The 20,806-nt window shown below is 36.5% G+C and overlaps 1 long non-coding RNA gene across 2 annotated transcripts; it reads right to left on the reverse strand.

Moving 5' to 3' along the window:
• Positions 1 to 156: 156 nt before the first annotated feature.
• LOC126821748 (uncharacterized) lies at positions 157 to 20,165 on the reverse strand. 2 transcript variants are annotated; one of them, XR_007680482.1, is made up of 2 exons: positions 19,459 to 20,165; positions 157 to 1,865 (listed from the first exon to the last, which is right to left on the reverse strand). It is a non-coding gene; the product is annotated as an uncharacterized LOC126821748 (long non-coding RNA). The 2 variants fall into 2 exon arrangements; XR_007680481.1 differs by lacking the exon at positions 19,459 to 20,165 and adding an exon at positions 13,440 to 13,589.
• Between the last annotated feature and the right edge of the window lie 641 nt (positions 20,166 to 20,806).

A 20,806-nucleotide genomic window follows, 5' to 3' on the forward strand; every position in this document is an offset into this window, starting at 1 on the left:
CCATGATTCAAAGGGTCGATGAATAGACCAAAGAAGACGTTGCACATAATAAATTCCACAATCTAGGTAATAATTAGTGAAGTTATTAATATAACCCTGTCTCACGGAACCACCCATACCAAAACAGTGGGAAAAAGACAATAAAAACAACACAAATTTAGATTGAGACGTATAAATATATTCTTATAAGTTATAGTATAATATTAAAAGTAAAAAATAAAATCGTTATTAAGGGGTCTGTGTTGATTTTCAAGTTCACAAAAGTTTATTTCCCTTTCAATTGCAATTTGGTTGCGTTTATTTTAGTTCCGGAATTTAACACACAAAACAAAACGAAACGTAAATAACATCTGACTTTAAGTTCAAATCACTACTGAATTTACTCCAGTCTACCAGTCTCTTTCGCCAGATTCATTACAGCATAAACCTAATTTTGTATTAAAATGGGTGCAGCTACAGATGATTCACAATTTATTTTTTTGTAGCATTGATTTCATGTCTCAACGCCCCCTCCACTCTAAGTCTAAATACACATGGCTTTAGCAAATAAGTAGTCATTAAAAGATATTAACATTAAAACTAACATTACTTTCAATTTAAATCCAGCCTATCAGCGTGGATACATTGATATTTTCAGATCCAGTCTGTAGTTTCAACAATTCTGACTCATGTCCTTGTAAATGAATAAAGGCTTGAGAGTAACCGCCCCTTATTTTTGAATCGTCTCCCACAGCTATAACAAGTCCACCGCACGACCCAGGACATGTGCTAGCTGTGTGAACTAATATATTTTTCTTAATATATTCACTATCCTCCATATCACTGACGTATCCGGGTGTTATAATATCCTTTAAATCACTTCTTGCCACCATTTCTTTTTGAATCTCCGAAAATGCCGTTCCTATGGAAATAGATTTCTGCGTTCCATGCGGATGTGATATAATAAAGGGACGTACGGGAACATCACCACCATTATGCCACAATGCATCACGTTTGGTAAGTTCTCTTTTAATGACCTCAGGAACCGGGTCAAATGATATGATAGTGTCTGTCTCGTCCATGTAGAAAACACCGGTTCCTGCGCTCGGTGGGAGTGAGCCATCTATACAGAACTTAATCTGACAATTTTCTGCCTGGAAGTCCGTATCTATTAATTCTGGATTAGTCATGACGTAATACTCCCCTTCTTCTGTGAAAACTTCCGCCTCTCCTGACCGTAAGTTATCATCCTCGTCAGTCACCGTTACCTCCACCTTGAACCTGTCGATGTCAGGGATATACGACTTACAAATGACCTCGGGTGCTGGGTCAAATGTCATAAGGGTCAACTCCTGGTTATTAGGAAAATCTATGAGACCTGTTCCTTTACTTTTGAACACGCCTTTATAATCTGATGTTTCATAGAAAAAGTCAATATCAGTCTGTGTTGCCATGGTTTCGGAAGGAAGCAACGAACGTGGGACAGCAATGACCTGTTGACCCCTGTACTTGGTAACGACCCCGGTTCCGTACCAAATGTCTAGCTCCGTTACTTTAACTGCAATTCGGACAACTCGTTTTCAACATTGATAATATACTTAAATAAACGATCATTCTGATATTCACTGGGGACATCCTCAGATGTAAATTTATAATACGGTATATATTTCTTATGACCTTCGACTTTGACACACGCATCAGCTTGATACAACGTTCGCTCACATGACGTAGCAACTTCTATTTCAGTCGGGGGTGCAATTCTCTCAACATCCGGTTCAAGTTCAGTATGTTGAGTCAAGGTCACCTGCTCCTGCTTGCCAGGGAAATATGGTATGTATGAGGACAATGTTGAAAACCAGTTACCCATGATATCAGTTCAAACGTCACTGAAAGTAGAAAACAAAATAAATTATAACAAATAAATATACGAAGATGACAAAAAGTAAGAAAAAAACAAACTTCTATATGCAGTACAACTGTACAATAGTATACATGTAGAAGGAACCTTAGAGAAAGCCGGGGCTGGGGACAGGGGATTGAAACCTATATCTTTATTTCAATAATTTGCTCTCTTAGCGGTCTTTAGGGTGGGAAACAAGAGAACCCGGAGAAAACTAACGAAGTTAGGCAGGCGAACCTATTCTGTTCACATACAAGCGTTGACAGACATTATCATCTAAATCGCACGTTATTCAACCTATACAGGAATACAACAAACAATTGACAGGCAAACAGCCGAGGTCGGGGTATTCAAGTGTGGTATTCAACATCTGATCTATACACACATATGTTTACGCCTATTTTCTCGGACAGAATAGGTCACCTAATCTGTTGCATCATTAAAATATCGCTTACTATTCACACCCAATACCAACAAATAAAAATTGTCATTGACATAAGTTTCAAAATGAAAAACATGTAGTGTTGCACATGCCATAGACGCCATTCATAACTTCTTGCAGACGGGCTCAAATGCATCAGAGATAATGAATGACTTTGTCGTGAATGAAACAAAAAGATACCTGACGATGCGGGAGATGTTTCTCGGAAATCCCAGGTAAATGTTCTTTCCAGCCCACGCCCACAGCGATTGTATTTCAAGAAAATATCATGTTAATAAAGTGGCGTTAATAGGGGTGTGACCATTGGGGCAAGTATGCATTTACAGGACACGCCCATTAACTGACTTAATATACCAATATGAGCAGTATAAAATTATAAATGTTTCAATATTTAGCTTCCAATTAACGCAACTTAAACGTACATTTAGATAATTTTGTACCCCTCTCCGTTCAGATATCCTGCACAAGTTATTATTTCAGTACTATCATGTAAGAATTTATCTAAGATCTTATTATTTACTCGCCAGATGTTAGGGTAATATAATATATATTGTATATTATTCAAGTTTTGTTATTTTTATCGTACAGACGTTTGGCTGTCGACCAACCTTCATAGGCCACTATGCTATGGCTGAAATGACCTTTATGGGCAGGACGATTCATCCAATACGGCTAATACTATTCAACACCAACCCAATACTACCTTATCCCCCCCCCCACACACACACACTACCTGCATTCGATTCGTGTCGTGTTAATGGTCAGTTTAAGTCGAAAATAAAATGCCATTTTAAAGCGTCATTTTGACTTCCTAACATCATTTTTTTCTTTTATACACTTCAATGCAATGACACGATGACATCATTTTGACTTTCATAAACTTAAGTTTAAATCCTAAAATTATACTGATGTGCTGTGAAACTATATAAGTAAAATTATCACTGTTTTTGTCTGAGATACATGAAGATGGCGATGTGACATCAATAGAAACCAGCGTAAGCTTGAAATGGCCATACGATTTCAATAATTTTTCAACCATTATATTTGTCAAATAAGTACTTTTGACTATCCTTTGTCTTGAAGTCTATATTTAACCCTTTATTGTGGCACGTTAGTGTCAGCATGTATACTTTATATACGAAAAATGACATAAAAGTTTGAAAAAAAAGAAAAATCTCGACTAGAGAAAAGATGAATATAGGACATTATGTTTAATAGTATTATTATGTTGGGAGTTATCATCAAATTTCATCAAACACTTTGTGGACCCAGCGTTTTATCATTCGAATGAAACATTATCAACCCATCGTGGGCACCGAGATGCTACAGTGAATATGCCCATGGCTTACTTACCAGGTGGTTCAGCAAATTTTTTCCACAACACAATGCACAATTTGGGTGCAGAAATGTACAGGACGTTAAACCCCATTTCATTTATCACCACATTGTATTTACTAAAGATATAAATTAGCTTACATACCTCTCGTCTGATGTTATTTTGACATTAATGTTAAATGAGATATACTAGGGTGTGTAAGGTATTTATATTACATCTAAAGCTTACATTATAACGTTAGTTTTTACCATCAACACAGCTTGCTATATAGATTATATTATCTATACAGATTGGCACTAATGTAATAACTGATTGTCTCTGAAGGCTAAACAGCAGATTGATACCAGCATACATGACTGATTGCCCCTGGATACTAATAGCGTATCAACTAATTAAATGTTAGCATGTCCAGTTATAATCCACCCCACCTCAGTGTATAGACTACTCAATTAGTGGTACGGATTGGCTCTGTCTTAATATACCCACTAGAATAGGTGATTAACTGAATTTAATCCGATGATCTTTATCTAATTGAAAATTAATCACTGATAATCCGATTGTACTGACAGGAACAGCATATTAAAAACGTTACAGATTTATACTCAAACAGTGTTGGCGATATCACCCTAGTTGGAAGTGGACGTAAAGCCCACAGAAGAATAGAAAACGACGAAGGGGATAGAGTTTGACACTGTGGGTGGGGGTAGCTGTTTGGATATACACCTGTCATGGTGGAAAAACATGGAAGACCATTATACGTTCGAGCAATATTTAAGTTATTGTAACTGTATGACAAACCCCTTTCTGTCCGTGTTTTGCGTATCCCTGGAATAAATAGCGCGACCGGGTGGGGGGTATTCTAGTCCCATCAATGCAGTAAAGGGAAGACCATGTATTATCCACCAGCTGCATGCGAAATATCACTGTCACGACCTAGAATACTATCTAGTCTGTTAAGAATGAAGGTTTGACCTGTGTAAAATGTTAGTTTATCACATACAGGTGTAAAGCATGTTTGTACAATACAGGTAATATGTTTTATATAAGTTACTTATATATAATGACAAACAATCAACACATATGTTTATAGTATAAGAAAGAACTAATACGTTAATGGTCTTTGTAAATGTAACAGTTAAAGGAGAAGCACCCGAAATATTTTAGTACATACAATTAAATAGTTCTGTGTGAAAGACTAGTCTTAGCAACCAGTTTGATTAAAATCAGATGTTTTTCAATTTGTTTCTTTAGTTTTGTATTCCGTATTTTATACTTTACAGGACACAATTTTACTCAACAGCCGGCATATTTGATCAAAGTATCGTGTTCTTAGTTGTGTAATGTAAACAGCGAATGGAAACGCAGCTATTTCAATGACGCCAAAGTCGTCTATACTGATCAACCGCTGTATACGTTAATCTCAATAATCCGTGTGTATGATATCTCCACTTCAACAACAACGAATAGGGGAGCGGTTGAGGATGGACAAAATTTGTATACAGTGCCAAAAGTCGTACAGAGATTCTAAAATATAAATATTATGTCTTACGAGTGGTTTAGAGCAAAGATGACCTTTCAGTTTGTATTTTAAATATTCAGTTATCGCATACTTGAACAGCCAGAAATCCATTTACCGCACACGCAATGGTTGCTATTTTGTCCTGGCTAAAATTCGTTATATATAGTGAAGACATTATACACTAGAATGGTCGAGATCAAATATATGTTAGATATGGGTTTAACCGTAGAAATCGAAATGAAATTGGGTTTAAGATCCCGCTTTTCTGCACCTACTGGACTAATGAAAACGGGCGGATGTTGAAGCGAAATAAAGACTTAATTTTAACACGAAACGTTAATTATAGTCGCATACCTCTAACTCGGTGATTCGTTTTCAAAGACATGGCCAGTTTTTTATCCTTTCATTTTTATTCATGAAAGCCCCATAGTTCCAAGTTCCTAGCAGACTGATGGTTTATTTTTTCATGCCAAATGGAATGATGTGCAGACATTGCCAGGAATGTTTGATTATAAAATACCATATCATCTATCAAGACGTAAAGTGAAGTAGAGACTATTAGAATTACCATGATAATGTCAAAGTGAATATATTACAGTATGAAGGGCGTGACGTGTCTAGAAAAATAACACTTAAAGGAAATGAAATGGGGTTTGGTGTGTCTCAACATAATACTTTGGTCATTTTAAGACTAACGTTATCGTAATTATTGTCCTTGCTATGGCTACGCACCTTACCCCAGGCTACCGATCGTGGAATTTGAACTGATAAGCGCATTTTTTGTTATGTGCAACACCGAATGTGTAAAAAAAAAATTATCTGAACAGACTAGCACAATTTCCTTCGACATCACTGTTGACAAGTACAACCGGACTAAGAGTTTTCTCAGCCTACATTCAAGAAGTGTACTTTTCCCCAACAATTAAATACAAAATGATTTTGAGTTTAACGCCCTAGTTTTCTGCAAGACGGGCATACGCGTAGTGATTTATGGTGGAAATCTTGCAGTGTTACGGTCTACTCTTATTTCGAGTTTCACCGGACTAAAAGTTTTCAAGAAGTGTACTTTGCCCCAGCACTTAAATATAAAATGAATTGGAGTTTAACGTTCTACTTTTCTGCAAGACGGGCATACGCGTTGTGATTTATGGTGGAAATCGAGTTTCAATGTGCAATTTGTACACGGAACCTCGGTTATCATACCATTCCGAACGAGTCCACACTCTTTCTTTCCAATGACAAGGGCAGACCATGCTGGAAAATCCAGGGGAAGTCCCTCGGCCAACAATGCGGTCGAACCCGGTACGTCCTGGTTAGTTCTCAAGCGACATACTCAAGAGCCATCGTGATTTCCCCCAGAACTTACAAGAATGCGGCATTTAAAATTTTTTACCATCAATTCGAAAGATACAGTTTACCATCAACTCGAAAGATACAATTCACCATCAACACGAAAGCTGATTATCACGTTTGAGGTTTATAATATGTCAGATCAGCACGACCAATTGTACCATACAAAGTCAGTATCATTCATAAATTAACACAACCAATGTAAGCAAACTAGCACCTGGATTTATCGCACACATCAAAGATATGTTGTTCTTTTACGTCAAGACTCTTCTGTTCTTTTATCACATCATGTATCAAGCAGTATGTTCAACAATAAAGGAGATGACTTTCTCATCCTTGACCAAAATGTTCTTACAACTACAAGTTTTATCTCTACCAGTGCATTCAATGTACTCAACAATGAGGTTTTCTGGTACAGTTTGCGAAGTGTGAGGGTCAAACATGGACACAATTTGAAAGCAATGAGCTAAAGTTATGCAATGACGGTATCAATATTTTATAGTACATGTAGTTAATTTTTTCGAAATTCCCTGTTATGTATACCATCAATAGAATCTTCGGAATTTCAGTCCGAAAACGGCATAGTTCGCTTTTGATGTCTTGGGCGACACTTAATCAGTTAAAACAGGACCGCCTTAATTAATTTCGTCCGGGCTAAATTGTCCACTAGATCGGATTTTATATTATTTGAATATTTCCATATAAGACTGTTATTGGGGTTTGTTCCATTTATCATTTTTCCATTATATGCTTGGGATGATTACCTACAACGACGATCAGCAGTAAAACGATTCCAGATAGAGTTTTATAGTGTATTGCACTGTTTACACTAATTGGGATCTCTGGACCAGCCGGCTATCAAAATAACATAAAACCTAGCCATCAAATCATCTTAGGTTTAACCAGGTACAACAGATATAACCAGTTTACAATCATGATTACTTTTACACATGGCGTCTTTCTTCTCATCATTAAACTAACTTCCGGTGCCACGGTTTAGTTTGGTACCAGGGTTACCTCCTTGATTAGCAAGCAAAATGGCCTAAGGCATATTAAAATGGAAGGCATAAATGGTATGAAATACAATACACAAATAATAATAAATAAAATAGTAAATGTGTAGATAAATAAGAAGTACAACATCAATAAGTTCAATATGTGTACTAATAATGATCAAATTGCTTGGAGTTGGTAAAAGAGAGTTTGACAGAAGGTCACAACAAAACAACCTAAATGTCGGTGCTTTTATAAAGTCTTAAAAGTGACTAATTAATTTCACCAAACCGCAGACTCAGCTTATTATCGAAAATATAAGAACTGGCATATTTAGATCCAAGTTTTGTTCACTACGTACATGTACAACTCCTATGAAATTCTAAACGTTTTTACTTCGCGATGCATTGGGTATAAAAATAATATTTTGCATGGAATCCAAGAACACACGTAGCATAGTCTTCTTGAAAAATAGATATTTTTTATTCTTTTTATACGGACCTACCAAGTTCAAACGCGCTTTTAAATTTCTTCCAAGGTCAAGCACTCGGGCCATGTTAATAATAAATCGAATGACAATGATTTGTTACACGAAACTAAATTAATATGCTCATTACACGTATCCATATTAAACAATTTGTCTTGAATGACAATCAATTTTGTCCGAATTCTGCGATTTTTAAATTAAAGGGGTATCATCTGTCTGAAATAATTCATCCGATTTCATTACAGATCACTTATCTATAGACTATGTACCATCAGCAGGGACCCCGCACCCAGCATTAGAAATTCAAATCGGCCTACCATATCAATAAAAAGCCGCTCCCTCTTGAAGCGAAATTCGACACAACAACAAAGAAAAATTCGCCTGCATAATCTCTAAATTCGTATTTCCAAAATAAAGTACAAAAAGACAGACAGTGATCATTATCATCATTTACATGTAATGTAAGATGTTTACTTTCTACTGATATGTACTAGGCAATACGAACTTTTGGTTTGATTGAATGTATAAGAGACTCCAGCAAACCGGACCATCTGCACGGAAAAAACGGCCCACTAAGCAAAAAAGCAAAAAAACAAAAATAAAAAAACCCCAAAACGGCCCACCCAGCCAAAAAATCGGCCCATTTGCCTATCTTCGCCCCTGACTCCATCCGTCTACTGAAAATGTGAAACGCAGTCAATCATCTAACTATACAGACCAATTATACAAGGTTACAATAATACTGGATTATGTTTTATTGGTTTATATCTGACCTTGGAAATGGCATTGAAGATCACTCACCTTCACTTGAAGCAAGCATATATTTCGACAGGTGTAAATAATATAATTACCTTTACATATGGTTTCTTGGTTAAGTAGTATTCAATTTTTACATTAGATTTCTTGCCTATTATTATCTGAAAATCGGTCTTTCTTTTAATTAAATCATTTTTGTTCTGAAAACATGTGTTGTTCTGTTTCCATTTCACGTAATAAATAGGAATTACAATGACCGCCCGTCTTTATTATCACCATAGGTACTGCTGTTGTTCAGTTAGGACGGGACTGGCTCACTAAACAGACGGTCTAGGGTTCGATTGTTTGGATGGGACGATCAAGAACCCTTGGCAGCTGGAATTCGGCGTCGACGAAGACTAGGTGGAAACGCCGCTGCCCGGGCAAAATTGTCATGGGGTTTTCTTTATTTCCGAACGGCTAGGCAGTTTTCCTTGGCAGACCCTCCCCGTCCGGTATCAATGACAAGATCGAACCCCGGACCACCTGAGATGAGCCAGAGCCATTCTCATTGTGCCACCGTGACTACCCTCTGCCTCAAATAATGTGGTTATTAAGAAACTAATTTTCCAATTTTGAACCTTAGATATAAATTTATTTTACCGAATAAAGAAGCGAATTGCCACGTGTATTGCAACATTTTACAGGTGCCCCCCCCCCCCCTCACACACCCATACACATACTTACACACACTCCGCTCCACCCTTTTACATGGTTTGTATTAAATCAAGATATTTCTCACGCGCCAGTAAGAAGAATACCATATATCATAATGCATCTTACATACCGGCAAATATACCTACATTCACAGGTAGATCATATTACTGTACTAGCAGGTAAAATACCTGATACTAATTACCTTAAACAACATGTAGAACACAGGTATACTTACATACATACATCACAGAACTATATCCTTCTGTACTTATATAGACAACATACCTGTCTCAGACAAGGTATCGAGTGTTCCCCATAAAGTATACATTACCTACCTCGTGTACGACACCTACTTCAAACATTATAGTAAAACAGTTGTATAACGGGGTTGTATAGTAATTGTTTAGAATGGGGCTTAACGTCTTCGTAACATCTATTCCATGTTTACGTGTGTGTGGGAGGAGAATTTTCCTCGGACAGCGGCGTTTCAACCATACTCTTCCTTGATTTTAAAATGTCGGAGGTTCTTTTATGTGCCGCCAGTGTGTACCTCAGTTTCTCGTACAATCCGACCGACTAGATACACTACATTGTCATAGAAGAGGTATATTTTGAAATTGGAGTGTTTGAACTTGGGGTGGTGTTAAATTTGACCCGTCAAAAAGCTGTTATTATGGGACAGTCTCAATAACTGATTTAATTATACCCCAACACCCCACACCCAACTGTATCGTTACTTAAGTCTCAAAAACCATTTCGTCACACCATTCATTCTACATTACTTCTAGGTAGACTACCTGAAACCAATTACTATAAACAACATGTCTGCAGGTAAATATCATGATGATAAGTAGAGGTGAGAACATATATCAACTTTCATATAATATACAGACATTAGATGGAAACTGTTCAATACTATAGCCACGAATAATATATTATGATTTATTATAACCAAGAATTATATGGTCCTTATCAAGTAAATGTCAGGGCACATGGGCATTTTCAAGATAAAGGATGCGGGGAGTGGATGTACTTACAACTAAATTAATATTTTGAAACCAAATTTACATATTAAGGAGATTTCCAAATCATGGACATTCCCTTTCTACTTGTAGTCTAACATCAATACCAAATATCTCAGAATCACGAAATTCGGCAAAGCCCCTTGAACATTTGAAATAAAGTCTGCTATCAAAAGAGAGAGCGAGAGAAATGGGGTTTAACGTCCACCAGACACAAACTAAGTCATTTCAGGACTAACACATGGTTCAATTTTATTTCAATAAAACGCTTGCGCGCAGGGGTCTTTAGCAGTCGGATGAAACCGGAGGACCCGCAGAAAACCCACGAGGCTGGACAGGCAACCCTATATACTCCTTGTCACGTACAAGTGGGGAATCGACACCCCGCCACTTGACTCAATGACAGACCTTGTGACTAACACATGGTTCAATTTTATTTCAATAAAATGCTTGCGCGCAGGGGTCTTTAGCAGTCGGATGAAACCGGAGGACCCGGAGAAAACCCACGAGGCTGGACAGGCAACCCTACTCCTTGTCACGTACAAGTGGGGAATCGACACCCCGCCACTTGACTCAATGACAGACCTTGTGATTTCACGCACACGCGCTAACCATGAAATGTATCATAATGTTTATGTACTAAACAAATACAAAAAATAATTATCTGCGATTTTAGCGCCTTCCTATGCTTAGACTATCTTATCTCAATCGAAACTATTTAACATCCGCTTTGAATAGTTTAAGACACGTGGTTATTTAATTTAGATAAGAATATGGTTATTTGATTTTAACGATGATAGATGATGGCTAGATGTGTTTTTTATGACACAACTTTTAATATAGTTTTAATATAGTGTATGTTTTTATCAATCAGGTATAAACGTGATAGTCACGGAAATCAACTTTATTATGATTACATCAAAATATTAACTAATCTTAAGATGAGGATTAAAGGCGTTGTAAAATGTCTATATCTCAGCTATGGCTTGATAGATTTATTACAACTATGCATATAATTACAGACAAATCGTATTTATAAAGCCTTGCCAGTAACACACTTGACATGACCAGCGTCTGTTTGTTCGGGTGGGATGAAAATCCGGGGTCTCGTGTATACCATTGACTCCAAGTTAAAGATCCTGGGATGTATGTCTTCTTTAGCCCCGGTTGGTTGCAGAACAGTTAGACGTTAAACCTCATTTCATTAAATTTGTCTGTGGACCTTTAGGGGGTTTAATTAATTGACAGTTACGGATAACATTTATATGTACGACATAATGATTATTAGATAGTATAAATTTATCAGATATTAACTAGAGCGTATAACTTATATAGCAACAGGAAGTAAATATCATTAATATTTAATAAGTTTACTAATACGTGGGTATACATTGTATGTATTATATCTATACATATCTATACATTTATATAGATGAAAGCATGAATTGTTCAAAATAAACAACATCTCAGTTTTCTGTGACATATCATATTCTGTCGTAACCGTTTAACAAAACGACATTTTTTCGTGGATAAATACAATATCTTTATACAGAAAATTTAATTTAAAAAACAACACAGCGCCACTATTATGAAGACTGTATCAGGTGTTGAAGAATGGGCATACCCTGCATCACGCACGACGGTTTACGCTACCTATAATTAATATTACCTGAAATGGTTCTTTTAATCATAATAAATATTCAACACAAACTAAAAATGTATTAATCTTGTCAGTAGGCTTTATGACGAAAAATCTATAGAAGACTGGAAAGTTATTTTCATTCGGTATAATTAACTAAAAATGCACCCAAAACCGTTTTTTCACATGAAATATAACACAACTAAAGAACGACATGTCATCCAAAAAAATCCACCATTTTCATTAAAGATGCATTATTCAAGAGCTAAATCTGCATATTGCAGATCTTTCGTTTGACCTCAAATATATAGAGGATATTTGTCGTTTTAGAGTGAATAACATATTTTATTTCATCGAGAAGCAAGAAAACTTATATTTTCACGAATGCGTAGCATGAGTGAAAATATAAACGTTTTCTTGCTTAGAGATGAAATAAAATATGTTATTCACGACAAAACGACAAATGTTCTATTTATTTTATGATTTTACAATCATTTTAGGTAAAAACAACTAGCCAGTGGAATAACACTTTTATTTCACTGATAAAACGCGGTATTCCACTAATGATCATAAAATAAAAACCATTCATTAGACATTTATTTACATGCCAAACCCATAATCAACACTCTAGAGCAGAACTTCGGATGATTTTGATTTTCAACAGATTTAAATATGATTTACGGTTAATGATTTAAATGGGCAATCGAAACTTTATTTATTATTGTAACAGAGGTACTATAATGACAATCGAGACTACAGTGTTCTTCCAACGGCGATAACTCAGAATAAAGTAATTTGACTGAAATTGTCAAAATATTCCCTTTTCATTATCTATTTTTAACTATTATAGCGAGAATTGTCAGCTCTTTAACTAAATCTTACTTAAGCGAAGCCGATAATACGCAGAATCCACCTCTATGTGATGAACTGAAGCAAAAATCAGACAAACCTCAAATTATTCAAAAACTATAATAGACCATATCTTAAAACAAATTAGCTTACATTCAATAATTTTCAATCATTGTTGAAGATTACATCAATTAGATACATCTTATATATTCTCCAAATGGTTCCAACTAACAGTCTCAACATCAAAGTCACAATACTAAATGCTGCATTGTTTTTTAATAAAAAAAGAAAAGAAAACAAATTCTCATTTCAAATCGTGCAGACTGATACCTATTTAAGTCTATGACATAATGTATTATCCATTTCCTAACCGCTATAAGGTAGTCAGTGTTTATTTGAAAGAAGTCATAACGGCACACGAATTTCAGATAGTTTCTCATTACATAGATAACCGTATATTAAACAGCTTACCTTTTGATTATGATCTATATTTATATACAATATTCCTATATATCATAGCTGACCATATATTATAGATATATAATATACTATAGACCCGTTGGTTACATACAGACCGGTCATGTCTACACTTATACCACTTCTGACACCAATACGACTAATATTTACCGTTATAGCACGTGAAACGGATGTACAGTTTGTCTGGTCATATACAGAGTCATTTACTGGTAGATATACACATATCCCACAGTGTAGATAATATTATACCACACTTCGATTAGATATACCATGACTGTTCTGTTTTGTTCCCCAGCAAAAGTGTGGAATACAGGCTGTTTAAACAGACGGGTTTAGTCTTGTTGTGAGATATAAACACCGTATACACTGTGAAGATTCAACTGTTAAAACTCTGAATGCAATTGTACACTGATTCCATCAAACAAACTATGATATCAGTACCGTGGGAACCAAAATTCTGGTGTGCATTTTTATTTCATTGTTGTACCGAGTTCGTTTGCAGGCTATTCAAAAGCATGAGATGAGAAAAAGTATCTGACAATCAGAATATTTCATAGGCGTTTCATTAGTCGTCAAACGAATTTGGTACACAAATAAACGCGTTCATCCGTAATTGTTGTCTGGTGTAGCAATGGTTAATGAGCTGGCAATGCGTGTAACCATTGCTTCAGAAATGGCCCAAAACTGACAATTGTCGCTTAGACCTGTATTGACAAATGAAATGGGGTTTAACTTCCTACTTTCTTGACATGGCGAAGTAACCCATTATTATTTTTCCCTGTGATATATGTACTGACGTGGAAAGCCTTTTATCCTCTTTCCTCTATATATAAGACAAGTCAACGTGACATATTTACACGAAGGGCTATTTATATAATTACTGACTTTTATAAGGATATCAAAATAAATAGCATAACAATTATCGATCATTAATCAATCAACTAACGTACAATACAAATGCGACGTAAATGAAATGGGGTTTAACGTCCTACAGTTTTACTCCTAAACTGGGCTAATGAAGACGGTCATACGCCATACAGTGTGCTATGAGGAAAATTTTGCCCGGGCAGCGGCGATACGGCCTACTCTTATATCGAATTCCAACTGCCAAGGGATCTTTTACGTGCACGCCAATGTGTACACGGGACCTCGGTTTTTCGTCCCATCCGAACGACTAGACAGCTGTCCTTGTCAGGCCCAAATACGACGTAGTGATTTGTTTATTTTCCAATAACGTATAAATAGGCCTACATGTCTTACTGTTATTAGCATAAACCCAGTATTTATTACTAGCAGAATGCTCGGCTTCGCTCGGAGGTCATAACCCCGAAACCGGACGTGGTAGACTAACGCCACCTGGCCTATGTTACTCCCCGGTCCGAGCTACCCCTATACCCTAAATTTCAGACTCGGGGCAGACTTAGTGTAGCCGCCAACCCCGAACAGACAGACAAACAGACAGACAGACAAACGACAGTCACAAATATTAGTATAGACTAGCAGGATATCGTGATATTGATGCTCTGTTTATATCATAAGCAAGTTCACATTGAAGTGCACCTCAAAACAAAAGCCTGTATAGAGTTGGAAATCGAAGAAGAGTAGGCGGAAAAAAGCAGTTGCCGCCAATTCAACTGCCATACATAGCACACTTAACCATAAAAAATAAATACATAAGCGTTTGTTTCAAAATGACGGAAGTAGTGTGTTAAACCCCGTTCTATTCTATATTTTACAGACTAAGCCACTATATTATAAGCGTACGTGGAACAACGGTGGCTCAGTGAGTAAGACATCGTGAAAGTGTAAAACAAATTGTACCAACCATGCATTGCACACTTAACCATAGATATAAATGCATAACCGTTTGTTTCAAAATAACGGAAGTAGTGTGTTTAACCCCGTTCTATTCTATATTTTTCAGACTAAGCCATTATATTATAAGTGTACGTGGAACAACGGTGGCTCAGTGAGTAAGATGTTGGCTCGCTAACCTGGATGCCCCGTGTTCGATAACTGTATTGGTCGAAATAAAGTTCATCGTTTTTTCCGGCGTGAGCCCCCCCCCCCCTTTGGTCAGTGGAGCAATACAGATGGCCTGGCAAGGGGCACTGTATGGTCTTTCAGATGGGACAAAAAAACAAAGTCTCCTTTACACATAAAAGATCCCTTGCCGCTGTCCGGGGCAAAATTTCAATCATGGCATACTATAATGGCGTATACCCGTCTTCATTAGCCCAGTCAGCGCAGATGAATAGGACGTTAAACCCCATTTCATTTCATTCTATTTTATACGTGTACGTTTTAGATTAATCAATAGACTAGACCGTATGGCCGCCTAACATTCATATGTTTTATTATGTGTGTGTATCATTCGTCTATATGTTTTATATTAGTCAATAGGCTAACAGGTACAAACTCTGTGCTGAATACAATAAACACATTCTGGTAGTCAGTTAAAGGGATACTATCGCACTCACCAAGAAAATAAATGTTAGTAATTATCGAAAATCCAAATGATATTTTCACCGAATGTTCCTTTAAACATATTATAATACTATCATACAACTACATTAAACTCTATTCTTGAATACGCCCAACATAAAACTACCGTCTCTTGTAAGAAACATTCTTCCCAGTGTGTGTGAAATAACTGTATTTAACGTCCGCTTTCCAGTGTACAAATATTAAATATATATAATATCCATACCTCATCAAGGAAAACAAGATTCCCAATGACACAGTAACGCCCCAAAGGAAGTATATGCATGTGATCAGTACATTTGTATGGAAACATAACAATGTCGCAATGTTATCTTGCAATATATGTAGGGAATGTCGCCAAGGAAGCACAAAAACAATAATGAGTACACCAAAAATAAGTGAAAGATCGTTGGTTGTAATAAATTCCCTGTCCTTCCTCACCTCTACCAATGAAATTCCAGGGTTAGGGTTAGGGGTCGACCATCTAGTATCTAAAGTATCTGGAAGGCAACTGCCTCAAGTAGGTAAGAAAGCATTATATACCAATCGAGGCGAACGCCAACACATGGGGAATCAGGAATCGACCGAATTTAGAAGAAAGATGTCAATTAACAAAGACGATGATTAAAGCGTTTTCGTAAAGGTCAATGGTCAAGAAAATTTCTCTAAATGTTCAGGGGTCACAATATTATGATTTTGTGTGTTTTTGTTGGCGTTTCAATCCCGATTCTTAATTTGAATTCCAGCTGACAATGAAAATATATTTGGACGTTCAGAGGCTTAAAGCGACCATGCACCTGTGTCTGGCTTTTAAGAAATTTACCAAAATTGTATATTATCACCCTGGGAAACGAACAATAGTGGAATTTAGCAAAGATTTCGGGAACACGGGTAATTATTTGATTTCACTAGAAATTGTTTCCGCAAAGAACAAAACTAAAGGATGCAAAATTCAACAAGCGGCATTTAAATCTTGAAATATGTGACTTTGTCTTAAACAAACTGCTTTGATATAAAAGCGCGTATTTAAAGAAGGTCCGCGAGTATTTCTTTGTTTCCATACATGCGAAGAGAAATGAATAGTGGCAGTTGTTTACTTTTATTCTATTTATTTATTCAAGGCTAGTTGTTTTAAAATGGAGAAGAGTGAATAGTTAACAGTATTCCGCTTTGTTGTCTTCGGCGGAGTCGCTATAGCAATAATTTCATTTGCTGCAATTTGACTATTAGGCCTACATTGTCCATAAAGCCTTTAAGAGTGTCAATAGGCAAGGGTTTCGATTTTCAATAACTATGGTTGTTTTGACCATGATATCAATTTCCTCTGTTTTTACTGTAATTTCTAATCAGTTATGGTTCCGCGAAATACGCGAAGAGTCCAAATTGAATGGCAGCCTTTGGTGTCTGGTTATTCCACTCTACACCGGTAGTATTTTCCTGTGCATGGAATATGTTTAGCCTCGTTTGTCGCCTCGCTTCATTACACGCTATTCGTGTGACAATTTTAAAAAATTCATTTTGTCTTGATTACTGAATATCAGAAGCCCATCTTTTCACAGTAAGATAACAAAATTAAAGTTGATTTAAATTGACCAAAACCAAAAAGTCGTGTTTGCAATATCGAAGACTGGATGATATTGAGTTACAGACTTGCCTCCTTTAAGCTAAAAAATATAAGTTACCATGCCATCGTCTCAGAATGATTGAAATGTTATGTTAAAGAGACTTTAAACCGTTTTCAAAACCCTATATCTCCTAGAACAACATTAGCATTTCAAGGGTTTATTTTTATTCAGTTTAAGTTCACTTTTTACTATAGCTATAGAAGTAAATATTATTGTCGCGTCATTGTTTCAACAAAGTTGACAAATTTTTAAAGAACAAATACACAACATTGATCCTTGGGAAAATCTGTTAAATAGTCTTTACTTGTCTTTAGATTGACACCCAGATCTTAAATTCTCTTTTCAAGAGAAACTCAATAACGCCGCCGATGGGTAAGAATGAGAGAATACAGCATAGTATCAAATTTGGTGTGACATAAAGGAAGTTCAAAACAATAAACAATGCTTTTCAGGGAATAGGCTGTCTCTGGCTAATGATAAAAAAGGGTTTTTAGATTTGACCAAAATAGACAATACAGCTAGATACATTGGAGGTGTTCGAAGTTTGTAACTGAACTTATGCAAAAACTCAAACTTGCGAAACTATTTCTCCAGATCTTTTGCGTGCGCAGTAAATGTATGTATGGAACCTCATTTTATTCTTTTCCGTCCCAACCGAACGAATTCAAGTGATCATTTGTTTTTAAATAGTTTTGTAAACTCTATAAAGTGTCACGAATGAGTCATAACACGGATGACATAAATCAAACAAGCAGGAAACTTCTGACATGTAAGGGTGGGGTCATGTGACTTTATAGTATACATAGCAGGTCATTCTATTAAATCATTCGTAAAGACGGCAGACGAAATGAATCAACACGCATTATTGAACATGTCCGCTATTGATAATACAAAATAGTTGCTTAGTTCTCTGCCAAGCTTTATAATCTTTTGGACCATATTATGAATATATAAGACTGAGTCTAGATTTGCATTAATGCCTGAAACACTAAAAATAGCGTTTCATCACACATCCAATTCAAAATTTTAATTTGACCTAAATTAAATAGGTATAGGGCATAAAACAGTACAAAGAAACGTTATTGAGTCTGAAAGCAGGTGTAAATTGATTAAAGAACATAAGGGATTTTGAACAACCTGTTGCATGTATCGTATTTCAAGTTTTACTTAAAAGAAGAGAATTTTCCGGCGTAGTTCCCTCTTTCCATGATGCAGAATGGATGCCCTGGCAACGGACAACGTAGGCTACTTGTTCGGATGGGGCGGGAAATCGAGATCCCGTTTACACATTGGCGTGCACGTAAAAAACCTTTGCAGTTGAAATTCGAAATAAAAGTAAGCCGTGGTACTGCTGTCCGTGCAAAATTCCCCTCATTATAGCACATCGTATGGTGTATGCCTGTCTGCATTAGTTCAGTCATAGCAGTAGGACATTAAATCCCATTTCAATTTTCAAAGAAGAGAAGAAAAAAAAGTGTAACAAATTTCCTTTCACTATCGACACTAAACATCGGGTAATATGAATTAAGTGAAAATTGATACGTATAAGCTCAATATAATTCATATATATTTCTGAAGGCATCTCGCCTTTTATCGGTGATTACGCGTAGCTAAAAATAGCTCTAAACACAGTACATATTGTTATGGATTGCTTATTTTTGTAGCAGTCTAAAGAGTTAATATTTGACGCTATCTTCATTGCTTACGACATCGTGAAAGTGTAAAACAAATTGTACCAACCAACGAAGGCCTCTCCCTATACATTAAACCTTCTTTAAACATATCCGATAAGATGTCATGTTAATAAGTAATTTTAGCCTCAGTTCAATAATAACTAATAATATTTCTGCAGGTGTGTTTATGAAATAAATAAAACCCTTAAATGTAGCCTATATAATACTTACATTGTGTTATTCAAATTTCGTATTGCTTTTTATGCTGTTTCTATTATAGTCTTGTATCTGCAGACACGATCAATTTGTTGTTGTTTAATCCGGTCTAACTTGTTGATCGAGGTTTCATTACTTTTATCAAGACGTATATCGATTTCCATAGCCAAATAAAGGCTGTAAGTCATTTAAAATGTGGGGTCACAAATGAATGAAGAATAATTATTCTTGGCTTATTGTGCTTTGAGTTTTGGTTGCAGTGTAATATTTTAGAACAGTGAAAATTAGCTACGTGATCATCCTAAATACGAGAAGTGTTATCAAGTATTCTAGAAAGTACCAGCAGAACCTGCTTCGTACAAGACACCCGTCACTACGTGTCCACCCACTTTTTTGCTCTGGCTGCATGGGCTAATGAAAACGGGCATGCAGCATACGCTGTGCTATGACAGAAATTTTGCCCAAACAGCGGCGCAACGGCACACCAATGTGGGACCTCGGTTTTTCGTCCCATCCGATCGACTAGACAGCGGTCTTTACTAGGCCCTCTGTCGACCAACACCACTGATAAGGGGAATCCACGCCGGAAAATCCCGGCCAACACAAGGGCTCACTAAGCCACCGTGACGCTCTTAAACTGCCAGGAATAGCGACGTATTTGAGTTGATGTATTTGTTTTCATCGTTCAGTTACATCGCAAATATTCTGTCTTGGTAGCTGAATGCCTTTCACCGTGGGCTTCAGATAATAGTTGCACAGGAATAATATAAAGGTTTGTAAGAGTTTTCACCGCCAATTATCATTTTTAAAAAAAGAAATAAATAAAAACACCCAAAAGTATAAATTGTTTCAATGGCATTTAGTTGAGCTGAAATAGACAGGTAACAATTCAGTGGAATTAGTGCTTATTAATAAGCAACGTTTCGATTAGGTTTCTCTAGGTCTTTATCAAGCTAAGATATGAATATAACACAATATATCGAGACAATATTATACTTGGTCCCATCTAGATGGGTTCGATGAATGATGGTGGAACAGTTAACCTAAAAAGCCCGAAAAAATTTCGGGTTACTGACGGCGGAGTCAGTAATTTTTGTTTACACTTTACCTGTCTGCCCGAAAGGCAGATAGCGCGAACGTTAGGGCTGGCCCTCCACTGCACCCCCCCCCCCTCCTCCCCATCGTGGCTCCTACGTCAATGGAACTTAGTGCTGACTAACCAGAAACATCCTTCGAATTGGCTTGAAGGAAACTTAAAGGACCTAAGTCCGTAACTCAAAATCCTCCAAAATCTTCGACATTGAAAACACGAATTATTGGTCAATTTAAATCAACATTGATGAGGTAAACTTACCGGGAAAAG

Source organism: Patella vulgata, chromosome 1, assembly GCF_932274485.2.
Source record: "Patella vulgata chromosome 1, xgPatVulg1.2, whole genome shotgun sequence".
Lineage (NCBI taxonomy): Eukaryota > Metazoa > Mollusca > Gastropoda > Patellidae > Patella > Patella vulgata.